At 46.5% G+C, this 13,491-nt stretch overlaps 1 protein-coding gene across 1 annotated transcript in view; it reads left to right on the top strand.

Annotated features, from left to right (window-relative positions):
* Positions 1–823: 823 nt before the first annotated feature.
* Positions 824–13,491, top strand: part of TM9SF4 (transmembrane 9 superfamily member 4) — a 146,680-nt gene continuing 134,012 nt past the window's right edge. Inside the window, exon 1 of the mRNA XM_069243379.1 lies at positions 824–1,144. The gene's annotated coding sequence lies outside the window, so the exon portion shown is untranslated. The remainder of the gene's footprint in view (positions 1,145–13,491) is intronic.

Genomic DNA, 13,491 nt, shown 5'->3' on the forward strand with positions numbered 1-13,491 from the left:
TAACCCTGCCAAGTACTACGCATCAGGCGTTATGCCAACGCATTTTGATGTGGTGGTCCGCATTACCGCATTAAAATGTATTAATCACGCGTTTTTAGTGCCTTGACCACCTGCGAGCTGTGAGGGAGAAGGAGGACTGCAACCGTAGGAGCTGCTCTTACAGCAGCAGCATCTGAGTGCTGTGCAGACACTGCGGCAAGACTCATACTGGCTGCTCAGGTCTATATTAGTAAATAAAATATTGACTGAAACATGTAGGAAAATTAATGAACATTAATATCATATCAATTAACTTAAGCAGTCTGCAACGCAGAACTGCGTCGGGCTCGTGCCCTTGGGAGCTGTATTCTGCAGCTGAGACAATGCTATGGTTGCTTCAGAGTTTGTCATGAAGAATGCAGTAGTTCCTTCCGTGCTGGTAGATTAATTATCCGGGGGTTGCACCTTCCCTGGCTGTTGCGGGTCTTTCAACAACAACTGGAGTCACCTCCAGTGTCAGTGACCTTTCCGCTTTTGGGGGCTTCACAAATGCAGCTGTAGAATTTTGACTCGGCACCACAAATCACACAGCTCTGTCTTCCACGCCTAGCGCCAGGATGAAGCCACTGGTGCCCGCGCCTCTGCCTCTCGGTTCAGTCAGGCCCATGTGGACAGAACAGACTCTGTCTCACTGTCATGATGCTAGGGAGAAGGGTCCTGTCGCCGATTCATTTTATTGCTGCCGGCCAGGTCGGGCCCCCCAGGATTGGCAAAGGACCGCCCCCGCAGGGGGCATCAGGGGCCGGCGCATTAACCGCTGCCGGGGACCCGGAAATTATAGTTCACAGCCGCACCAGCGGCAAAACCGACGAAGGACATTTGGGTATTCCCCCTCAAGGGAGAGGGAGGAGCCCCTCTCTGTTGAGGAACAAGGAAAGTACAAACCCCCAATGGGATTGGGGAGACACCGCCCCGCCCTCATTTTGGAGGGCAGACAAAAAGGATACTGCTGCCCAGGCAGAATCACTTCGTGGGCCTCAAGGGACAGCGCGCGGGATCGCGAAGACTCGAAGATGCAGAGCTCGGACGCCTCGTATGAAAGTGGAACATCACGTCTCGTCTTCCGAATCCCTTCGGATCAAAATAAAACTCTCCACAGCCGGAGGTGAGAAATGGATACTTTAGCGTATGTTGGGTTGTTAATATTATATTTAGCCCGAGAGACTTGTAGGCAGATGGCGCGAACGCGACCGGCCCCTGAGGCGGTCCTTTGCCAAAACCCAGACTGGTGCGCAAAGACAGCCTTTCTCTGCATTGTGAATCTTTCAACTTTATGAGCAACCTGCCTACGTTTCTATCCCCGGTACGACACCTTTTCTGTACAAGCAGTAGAAAGCCACCTATGGTATTAGTACACGTAATCTCTGCTTCGCCTGGGCTCAAACATACACGTTAGCTGCTGTAAAATGTGTGATCAGTATCAACTGTTTGCGGATTAGCATTTATTTGCCACAGAATATAAAGAACGGGCGAACTGAGCGGAGCAGGGCGGGTTTTTACGGCCTTGGCCCGAAATCCACACGAGCAGTAGGTCTCCTTACATTAGATGCTGGCTGTCCTCACGGCACACATACTCGGTACCTCTTTCTAGCCGGTCCGAGTCTACAACGAGCTTTCGGCAGTGGTGTAGTCCGTTGGGCCAAGTGCGGGGGTTACTGGTGCTGCCACCCGGCGCTGGAGTATAGGACACAACGGTGTCAGTCCAACCTCTTGACCTGGACACATGCTGCTGCCTGGTCGTGGGGAGTCCCCGGACGGGTTGTGTGGTCACAGGGCGGGTGCTAAGCGTCTTTGAAAGACACATGGCTCTCAGGACACTGGTGCCACCACTTAGCTTCTCTCACCACTGTAACAGAATTATCTTCTACAGTCAGCAGCTGTTTGCAGCCGGGGAATGACTCCCAGTGACTCTAACTTCAGCGACCCAGAGGCACCAGGTTATATTTTCCCAGCTGCAGCACTGTTGTGACTCTCAGACTTTTGGTAATGCAAACATTACAGCTGATGCTTATAAATGTTCCTGCAAAGGTTGCAGTTTTGACTACCTCCATTTTTGACTCAGCATGATGTACTAGCACAGAGGGTTAATATCCCTGCTGCAAACAACGTGTACCATTGCGTGCAACGTGTACTACACCCAAAACTGTATTTTATAAGGTCGGATTACATGTGTGAGTTACTGCTTTTCTCACGGAAATACTTTTATTACTTGTGCAACTTTTGCGCACAGCACCTGGCGCTGAGCTGAGGGGACAGAAAGTGGTAAATAACGGTTTTAAAACCAACTGGTAGTGGGACCAAATTCGTTGTGTGTCCAGTAGTTTTCATGCAACAATAAACATGTCAAGGTAACTGGCGAAAAATGGAGTGCTGAAGCGAGATCAGCTTTCTGACAAGTGGCAGTTGTCACTCATCATAAAGTAATGCTGAGGGTTAATATGCCTTCCTCAAATGGGTGTAATTTCGATATTTACATGTTTCCCTCGTCTTCATTGATTGGTTTTGCTTCTCAGAACGTGTCACTCACAGTCATTGAAATGTCATTCATAATTACACTGAATTTATGAAAATGTCACACACAGTAATCTGAAACCTTGGCAGCTATGAAGCAGGTGATCCTAAAAAAACAATCGTCAGAATGTATTTCTCCCATTGACTTCTATGGAAGGAGAGGCAATTTCAAACTGAGACAGCCAAGATATAGCCATTTTTTGCTTCAAAAATCAGGAGTCTCCCGCCTGAATTGGGTCCATTTGCATGTATGGTGAGCGGTGAGTACTCAACGATTTCTCTGTAGGAAGACAAGCAGAATCATGCATTTTAGAAGCACAACATCTCATAATTCTTTCTCTCTATAGGACACTCTGCCGAATCGATGCATATATAGCTTCTATAAGTATAGCGATTGCAAAAATTCCCTGGTTCCTATTTTGCATCGTTTATGTGGCACTTCAAGCCTGAAAGTGTATTGCTGTGACTATATGCTCCCTTTTTTTGGATAAAGCTATACCTCTCTGAGAACTTTAATGTGAATGAAACACGTGTCAAGGGTTGCATTTTTTCATTCCAGAGTGGCTTAGATGGTATTTTAACCAATCCAAAGCTATAGTACAGTGCCTGGAGTGGTAAAAGGCTTTTGTCGGTTTTCTACTGGATCTGAATTGAACTAGCTAATCCATGCTTAAATACTTTGCTGCATAAATGGCAAAAGACTTTGGGCCAGATGTATCAAGATTCCAGTTAGCGATTCTCAAATACCGATTTTTAATAAATCGCTATTTAAGAAATGCAAAAAGCAATGTATCAAAATTGAAAGTCGCTAATAGCGATTTCTTAAAATTCGCAAACGCAATTTGCGAGATGCAAATACCGAATCGGTAAAAAATTGCGATTCAGTAATTGAAAATCGCAAATAGCGTAAATGGCAAACCGGAACAGCCTTATGACATCACAACCAGGAAGTGAGTCAGCCCATTCTGTTTCCTGGAGCCCCACCCACAGGAGCAGGGAGAGAGACACAGCCCAGCACCAGGGAGTCAGCATTGCGAGCAAGCCAGGACCAAACAGCAACATGGCCAATGCTGGAAATGGGAAGGAGAAGTGAGACAGGAAGAGGAAGCTCAAATTCAGTGAGCAAGAATTGGAGGTGCTCACTGAGGAGGTTGTTAGGGACCATGACAGACTATTTGGCAAGAACTCACTCCAAGTACCTGAGAGTGAGAAGTGGAAACTCTGGTCTGACATCCAGACAAAAATATGCGCAGTGGGCGTTGCGCAGCGCTCTGTGGAGGAGATACGCAAGTGATGGTACGACTTGCGTTCCCATGCCAAAGAGAGGGTGGCCAGCAGGATAAAGGAAGCAAGGAGCACCAGAGGCGGACCATCCACCCAGACACCGTCCACCCCCATGGAAGACCTGGTGGAGTCCACACTGCTTCCAGAAGCTGTCAGTGGTGTTACTGACATTGACACCTCAGGGACACCCAGCACCATCAAAGGTAAGGCCATTAATTATGTGTATCCCCATATGTGCATGTACAAATGCCCCTTAGGAAATATATATCAGCTTGATGCACAGTGAAAAGTAGTCCATGTCACATCTTACATACAACACAACTATGCCATATGGGAGTGGTAGTACACAACCCCAAGGTGAATACACCACATAAATAGCAAGATAGCGGTCATTCGCATAGAGTAAAACCACAAACGACTTATATAGTGACACAATTTAATTGTGCGTTTAAAGCAACAATGAGACATTCTGTGAAAAATTCAAAAACTGACATGCTGCACATTGTCCTTGCAGATGCCCTGGGCCCTGCTGCAGCAGGATCAGAAAAAGTGGGGGAACCAGAAACACAGCCACAGTCTGACTCAAATACCAGTGAGTCCTACAGTATTGCACCTACTAGACGCAGGGCAAGGGTGGTACCACTCCCAGAGCATAACCTGGACTCAGATGAGATGCCAGAAGACGAACCTAAACCACCAACAGAGGCTAGTCCCACAGGAAGACAGCAGTCCCTGAGCCAGCGACAGTCAACTCCCCTGAGGAGGCGCCATGATGCAGGCAGACAGTGCACAGATGAAGGAGTGGGCCCATCAATCTTTGGCAGCCTTGAAGCTTCCATGCTGAAGGTGCAGCGCCTGCAATGCAAGCACATGAGGTCATTGCACAGACAGTTTGTGTCTCACAATTAAAATATGGGATTACTACATAAGCAGTTGGAGACTCTGATAAAGGGACAGCAAACAGCAGCTGAAAACACCAAGGAGTTGACACACGCCATTGGGGAACTCTGCACTGAGATACGGCAGGAGGGCGTCAGCCAGCGCAGGCACCACCACCAATTCTTGGGAAGGTTTGATAGCTTCTGTAGATCCGTCAATTGGCTCGCAAGTTCAACAGCCTTGATATCACGGCGTGCCATTGCCACACAGGTGGAGATGGCGCATTGCAGTCGGGACGTTGCACAGGGATTGGTGCAAATAACCAACGTACTGGATGCAATGCAAACAGTATGCAGTGCCACAACCAGCGAACTGAGTGCTGGGGATAGTGAGGAGTCCTCAAGCCTCAGCAGTCTGACAGTCCCTGTGATTGGTCCGAGGCGTCGCAGTGCCAGACACAGTACTGCCTGTGAACCTGCTACAAGAGGTGCCAGCGAGGGCACTGAGCACTCAAATGGAGTGTGTGGACGTAAGAAGTGATGTTGAGGGCTACAGGGGACTACCTAAACATGTAGCAATACAGTTATACTATGATGCTAATAGTGTGACACTGTTAATCGTTCATGTCTGCCTAATGAGCATAGCTATGTCCTATTGACACATTTGTTACCTGAAGTCAAGGTAATAAAGATGCTAACTACAGAAATACATATTATTGGAGTAGAGTTGTCATTACTTACATCAAAAATGGTTGCCGTGATGTCAGCACGTCTTTGACTGCCCTGTGCTGCACTGCTCCTCTCTGCTGGTTGAAGGGGTGGTAAGGGATCATCATCCTCATCTGAGTCCAGCTCTGTGAGTTTCACTGGTATGCCCCTGGTGGTTGCTATGTTGTGCAAGATAGCACATGTGGCCACAATTTTGCATGTCGTCTCTGAGCTTTACTGTAGTGCACCTCCACTCTTATGGATGCACCTGAAGCGGCTCTTCAGCAGCCCGAAAGTGCACTCCACCACATTGCGGGCTGCCCTGTGTGCAGCATTGTACCTCTTCTCTGCTGGAGTTGCAGGGCTCAGGTAGGGCGTCAGCATATAGATGCGCATAGCGTAGGCACTGTCTCCTGAATGCACAGAAAGTAATATAAGTACTTGTGATATCTGACGTCACACTTACATCAATGCAACATTGTAAACAATCAAATTACCTAGTAGATATCCTTTACCAAACTCCCCAGCTAGCAGACTTGTGTGAATCCCGCTGTGGCAAAACATGTACGAGTCATGTGTGCCTCCTGGGTATCTGGCCACGAGATCGGTAATGATGTAGGAGGCATTGCATATCACCTGTATGTTCATAGAATGATTGTTTTTACGGTTGCGATACACAAACTCGCTGGCCGATGGTGGACGGATTGCTACATGTGTCCCATCGATGGCAGCTAGGACATGTGGGAACAGTGCTATCTGGTAGAAATTTATTTTAGGTTGCTGTAATGCCTGTGGGGGTGTTGGGGAATCTTATGTACGGTTGTGATCTGCTCAGCATGGCATTGAGGAATGTGTTGAAAAATCTAGAGAGGGCACTCTGTGGTACCCCTCCAGCTGCTGCTATGACCCCTTAATAGCTCCCTGAGGCTAGTAGGTGTAGGGAGCATGATACCTCCACTGGGGCGGGTATGCTATTGGTCCTGTGTGTTGTGCGCTGCAGCATGGGTTGTAGCTCAGCTATCAGGTCAAGTATCATGGCTGAGCTTAACCTGTACTTCTCATAAATTTCCTCCTCAGTCTGGTCAAAAAGGGTTATGCAAACTCTGAAAATGCGCTCCTGTCTCCTCCTCCCTCTCCTCAAACCTGCCAAGATCCTCATTCTCCTCGCCATTGTGGCCATTGTGGAGGAACGGCTGAGGCATTCTGGGTCTCTTTATATAGGTTGCACCTGGTTACCACCTGATTTCAATTTGTGATAAATTGCATGTGCCAAAGGCCATTCTGTGAATATTCGCAATTTGCGATTTTTTGATGCATCACATTGCGAATCGTTTTTTGTGTATCGCAAATAGTGTCCCGATTTTGCGGATCGCTATCTGCGAATCTCTAATCGATGTTGCAATTTGCGTTTCACAATTAGCGATTCGGAAATTCATGTCGCTATTTGCGATACGCTGTTTGCGACACTCAAATTCGTCTCATTCGCAAAAAATCGATATTTTGGCAAATCCTTATTTTCGCACTGCGAATGCCTTTCATACATTGCAAAAGGCATTTTTTCATTCGCAAACTGCTGATTTTTACGATTCGCACCGTTTGCAAATGCAAAATTGCTTGATACACCAGGCCCTTTGTCACTTGTTTAGCTTGATTCAAATGGTACTGTGATATTCCGATGCATAAAACTGTGATAAAATAACAGACATTTGAGGTGAGCAGTTTTAGGGCCAGATGTATCAAGAATCCATTTTGTGATTCTCAAATAGCGATTTTTAAGAAATCGCTATTTCAGAGTTGCAAAATGGTATGTATCATATTTGCAAATCGGTAACAGTGATTTCTTAAAAATCGCAAATGCTATTACCGAATCGCAAATAGCGATTCTGACCCCATTCGCACCTATGGGCCTGTAGGCCCATATTTGCAAACTTTTTGCATTTCCCAAATTGCAAATTCCTAACTGAAATTCGCAATTTCGGAAATGCAAACCCCAGGGTGCTGGGGGCCTAAGGCCCCCTCTGCTGCAGCCCCAAAAATTATTTTAGGACATGTAATGTGCACATGTGTCAAAGGGGCATCGGTGCATTACATGTCAATAAAAAAAATGCATTTTTAAAATTTGCACATGGTTACCACCAAATTGTATTTGGTGGTAGTTGCGATTCCTTAATGCCCAATTTGCATTAAGGAAAAGCTTGATACATGTGCTTAAGAAATCGCAAATAAGGATTCCTTATTTGCGATTTCTGATTTAGAGTATCGCAATTTGTGATTCTCTAAACGGGGTCGCAATTTTAAGGAATCGTTATTTTTGCGATTCCTTAAAATTGCATAGCGAATGCCTTTCATACATACTGAAAGGCATTTTTGCATTCGCAAACGGCCGTTCACACCGTTTGCAAATGCAAAAAGCTTTGTTACATCTGGCCCTTAGAGTGTTGGTGGAGCGTTCCATATCAAAGAGCTGCACTCTGCCTAAAACGTGGGAGCTACTCAGGGACCCTTGCTTCAATATTTTGCAGAGTCGGTAGTTATAGTTATGACCTACCCCCATATTTATACTTGCTTTGCGCCGAATTTGTGTCATTTTTTTTTAATGCAAATTCGGCACAAACCAAACTCCAAATTTATACTTTGGCGCTAGACCAGTCATTTTTTGCTACCGGGAAACTACCTTGCGTCAATGAGATGCAAGGTAGGAGTTCCCGTGCAAAAAATAACGATATGGCCTAAGCGCCATAGTTATCCCCCCATGCTAAAATGATGCACGGGGAAAGGGGCCTTAAATAATGGTGCTAAGCTTGCTTAGCGCCATTATTTAGCACGTGGGTCAGGGCAGGCATATGGCGACCTGTGGACCTATTTCCATGGTCAGAGACCATGGAATGGGCTCACAAGTGCCCTTCCCTGGCCCTAGGAACACCCCCACCCGCCCTAGGGGGATGCCAGAGGATGGGGGGACCCCATCCCAGGTAAGTAAGGTAAGTATTTGTAATTGTTTTTCAAAGTTCCATAGGGGAACTGACTTGGGCCCCCCTACACGGCCATTGAGGTGGTGGGCAGGACTCCTGTCTTTACTAAGACAGGAGTCATGTCCATGGGGGTTTTACGTCAAAAAATGACGCTAGTCTGGTTAGAGGCATTTTTTATGCCTCTGCCCATACTAGCGTCCTCCTTTGACGCACAACCTCATGTTCGCCCTACGCCTTCCCCACCCGGCTAGTGTCCTTTTTTAAGACGCAAGCCGGGCCTTAATGCCGGCTACTGTCATTAAAAAAATATTACACTCAGCCAGTGTCTTGGAATGGCGCTAGCTGGCGGTATGCTTTTTCACACAAAACTGCGTTAGTGCAGTTTTGCATGAAAGAGTATAATATGCCCCCTAGTTTCCATGGACAGAGTGTTGTTTTGCTAATAACTTTGGTATAGTTTGACGCATCTTCACGAAATGTTCCAAACTAGTTTGCACTCACTTTACCTCCTGTCTTGAAAGTTTTGGGATGATTCATCAAGCGGGGGCCAAGAAAAGGGGGTCCCAAAACAGATTTAACCCATGCAATTTCCCATAGGGATCTTGAACGTGACTACCGCTAGAACCACTAAACGAATTACACCAAATTTGGCAAAAAGCTAGCTCTTGGTCCAGAAAGAGTGCTTTCTCCAATATGGTGTAAATCCATTCACAGGGCTGTAGCTTGGTCAGTAAGATTGGGGGGGGGGGTAAGCTTAGATTTTCCGACAATTGAACTGGCATATAATGTGAAAAAACATTTATTCAACAAGCAAGGTGCATGAGAGGGGTCTAAGGGCCAGCAGAAATGGAGAGGAAACCGGATTGGTAGGAGTCTTAAGAGAGAAAACAAAAAGTTTCAAAGCAGAGAGTGAGAGAGTGTGTTTGTGTTTTTTGTCTGTGTGTATGTAAAAATTCCTGCTGAAATCCGACTGACATCTCACAATACCCGACTGGAAGCACCTGTACCCAACTAGTTATCAGAGAATGCATTTATCAGGGGGATGTACCACCCCATGCACCCCCGAAGCTATGCCCCTGTCCATTCAGTAGTTTTTGAGTTATTAAAGAAAAAACATTTATAGATACCTAGGGGCGTGGAGGGTTTACGGACCTGACAGATTTCATGGTGAGATTTGATTGCCTGCCAGCACTCCAACTAGGAAGGTTTGGCAGCCATCTTGGGACTCGGACTCAGCTGTGTCCCAAGAAAAAAGGGAAAAAAACAGAGGAGAGCAGGGTAAAAATACCCTGACTCCCTAGACCTGGAGGTGGAGTCCCATAGCGACCGTTCCATGAGCCAAAAGTTTTCTGTTTTTTTAACTTTTGCTGCGAATACGCAAAGGCTCCGCAAATTTGAGGAGGATCCATGAATCTGTTTTCAAAATTTAACAAAACAAAACAGATGTGGTCTCCCGCATAGGTAGAGTTACGGCTATACTATTTCAATAGTGATTAAATGTGTGCATTTGTGACAGTGCTTACATTTGAAGGAGCACCAGCCTGCTTTTGCGAAAATGTTACATTCCAGTCTTTAAAGGAGGTGCCTAATATTATTCTTTGAATTGCACATGAATTAATGTAGGTGAAATGATGCGAGCACTATGTTCCCGTCTTCGACACCTGATCTGTCAGCATCTTACGTGTGCGAGGCAAGCACCCTGATGACGGGCTTTGGGCGCTACAAAGTAACAAGGAAGTTTTGGTGCATTCACCAAACCATACCATTTATACGCATTTTTTTAAAAGACATGACCAAGTAGCAGCATTAATAATACATGGAACATAAATCCTACATTTCACAAACGCCAGTTGTGGTATCGCATTCGTATGTGCTGAAAGGAGTTTTGTCTTGCAAGAAAAAGGAAAAAAATGAATGATTTGCATAAGAAAATAAACGCTGATGAAAAGTGACAAATTAACCTAAAACAGAATGTGAATATATTTGTATAACCTTCTGCTTGTATTGGGAGTTCTAAGAGTGACAAAATTCATAGAACCACTTATGCATATTTTGAAAAAATGAATAATGAGCAAAGTGGTGAATAGAGTGAAGAATTCTAATTCTAATTCATAACGTAATCGCTTTGTTTTAATGTAAAGCATTTGTTTGGTAACTTTTCCAGAGAGATGTGGATGACAGCAGCCGCAAATTTCTAGAGTGTGGGGGACGATGATGGGGGGAAATAATTAAAGATAAAAAAACATTTGCAGTTCCATCAACACCGCCTCCTGCCGCCTCGCTCCTCTGCTCCTGATGGTGGCCCAGCATTCACTGGGACATAAGCGCAGGCTCCTCAGCGATCCTGATGCTGCTCTCATGATAAACTTAGCTTGAAAGCAGCATCAGGATTGGTCTAAGCTGCTTGGACTGCTGCTCAGACAGTGCACTGGGGTCTGTGCTGTTTCTCCAGCCCGGCTGTGCAGCACAGCCAGGTTGGGGAAAACTCAGTGCGCATGTGTGTTTGGTCGGCCTAAGACAGCTGGCCAAACACACATGCACTTAGTTGCACTCGTCTCCTCCTCCACTCTCCCCCACCTCCCGTGGCCCATACCTGCCCCTCCCTGCACTGCTGACTGAGCCAGTAAATGAAAAATAAAACAATTATTTCGCCCTAAGTGGGAAGGGTATGCCCAGACGTGGGTCCCGTGCTTCCCATGCCACTGGATTCAAGCTAGCCTGGCTGATGAGGGGTGAAACCCCGAAACCGGTCCCAGGATGCTTGTTTCCAGTCCAGGGAAGACCTGGCCTGGCAGTTCGGGCTGGACTGTTCCCATGGGGAACAGGGTCAAGACTGATTTGCATATGGCTGGGTCCAAACTGGAATGGCACGGGCAGCAAAAAAACGATGGATTTAGGCCCATATCTCTGTACTGGGGGTGAATGTTTGACATTGTTCAGCATTCCGTCCATCACTTGTTCTTTTTGCATTTGTCGCCCTTAGTGGGAAGGGTATGCCCAGACGTGGGTCCCGTGCTTCCCATGCCACTGGATTCAAGCTAGCCTGGCTGATGAAGGGTGAAACCCCGAAACCGGTCCCAGGATGCTTGTTTCCAGTCCAGGGAAGACCTGGCCTGGCAGTTCGGGCTGGACTGTTCCCATGGGGAACAGGGTCAAGACTGATTTGCATATGGCTGGGTCCAAACTGGAATGGCATGGGCAGCAAAAAAACGATGGATTTAGGCCCAGATCTCTGTACTGGGGCTGAATGTTTGACATTGTTCAGCATTCCGTCCATCACTTGTTCTTTTTGCATCTATCTGCTGGCTCTTAGCCATAGCGCTGACCCTCCTCCACCATTACGGAGGAGCTGCCCCTGCTGGATCAGAGATGAAGAAAATGCCCCTGAGAGCATCATTGCGGCTGGCACTTCGGATTTGGACTTCCCATTCCTGAACGAATCAGGGGTGCACTGCTGCTCGGGGTAACACTGTACGTCTGCAGCATTCCTGTTGCATGATGAGGCTTGGATGTCATTGGAGGCAAGCAGGGGACATACACTGGACCGTGAAGAGTAGCTGATGTATTCCGAGGCTGCCGGGGTCACCTGGTGTCTGAATATAGAGCAGTTTAATTCTGGCAGTGTGAAGCAGACCAGGTGCAGGGGTGCATCTGCAGCACTGAGGGGGTACGGATCTGGTGATGCCTGCCTGGATAGGCCACCTTTCAACTGCCCACCTGTTCTAACTTTACCCTTGGAGGCAATTCCAGTTGGCTGTTTGCAGAGGGTTTCTACAGAGGGCCACCGCGCCATGCAGGGTTTGGATTTATGGGCTATGAGGACTCTCGAACCTTGTTCCAATTCGGTCTTGGAAGTGATTTGCGTTTATTGTTTTTGTTGTTTTTATTTTAAACAGCACTACACACTTTTTTTGCTGCGTATCTACCACTCTGTATCCAAAACGCCATCTTTAGCAACAAGATGGCACGTAAACAGTATCCCACGTGTCAGATTTTCCACCAGAGAAACAATGACATTACAAGAAAAATAAAAAATGAAGTTAACATTACTTTTCCTTACATAGGTTTTCCATTCGAGACCTAAAATGTCAATCCTACCAGTCACTTTGAAATTAAATATATTGGTGCGTGGCTTTATTTTAAAAACACTGCTGGTACCGAATTATTAAAATATAGTTTATTCAATAAGGGGAAGTTTTATGTTGTACCTCCTGAAAAATGGGGCCCGCGACTCCCCGTACCGCCAGCCTTTTCCTGGCGGTTCAAACCGCCAGGAAAAGGCTGGCGGTAGGGGGACTCGTAATCCCCTGGGCAGCGCTGCTAGCAGCTCTGCCCTTGCGGATTACTACCGCCGGGGCCACTGTGGTGGGAAAACGCCGGCCCCAGCGGTTGCGACCACGGCGCTTCCGCCACGGTCGTAATGACCTGTGAAGCACCGCCAGCCTGTTGGCGGTGCTTCCTTCATAACAGCCCTGGCGGTCTTGTACCGCCAGGGTTGTAATGACCCCCAATATGTTTAAGGATGTGCTTGCCATCAATTTAGGTAAGTAACGGATTCTCAAACAACTGAAGTGCACGTTCATTTCTCCGGTATGGGCGGAGTCTGTTTTTGTTATGTATGGGGTCCTCACACCCAAGTATGTGCTGCAACCAAGTGGACAGAAGAGAATGGTGAGAAGACCTGTGCTCCCTCCAGGAGCCTCTCTTTTCTCGATGCTAGTTGAAAGTTCCAATCCCAAGAAAGAGAAATAAGGCGGCACCACCAGGATACAATTCAAAGTCCTTATTTTCTCATTTATTAGATTTTAAAGTGCTTGTAAACATGGCAACACATTTCGGCCGTAGCCTTCAACAGCCCATAGAGTTCATTGTGATAGAGTGCCCTTTTATATGCAAAAGAAAAAAAAACTCCTACTTCACACAAATGCTCCGCAACCAATGGAGCATTGTTCATCCAGTCCTGGTTTTCCAATGCTCTTTTTGTTGCTTTATTTCGTTATTGATAATACCTTAATGGGAATACTGGCTGAATCTACACTGGTTAAAGCATAATGCATTATCCTGTGATATAAGGAGTATTTAATGATATACATATATAT

The sequence above is a fragment of the Pleurodeles waltl genome, chromosome 7, assembly GCF_031143425.1.
Source record: "Pleurodeles waltl isolate 20211129_DDA chromosome 7, aPleWal1.hap1.20221129, whole genome shotgun sequence".
Lineage (NCBI taxonomy): Eukaryota > Metazoa > Chordata > Amphibia > Caudata > Salamandridae > Pleurodeles > Pleurodeles waltl.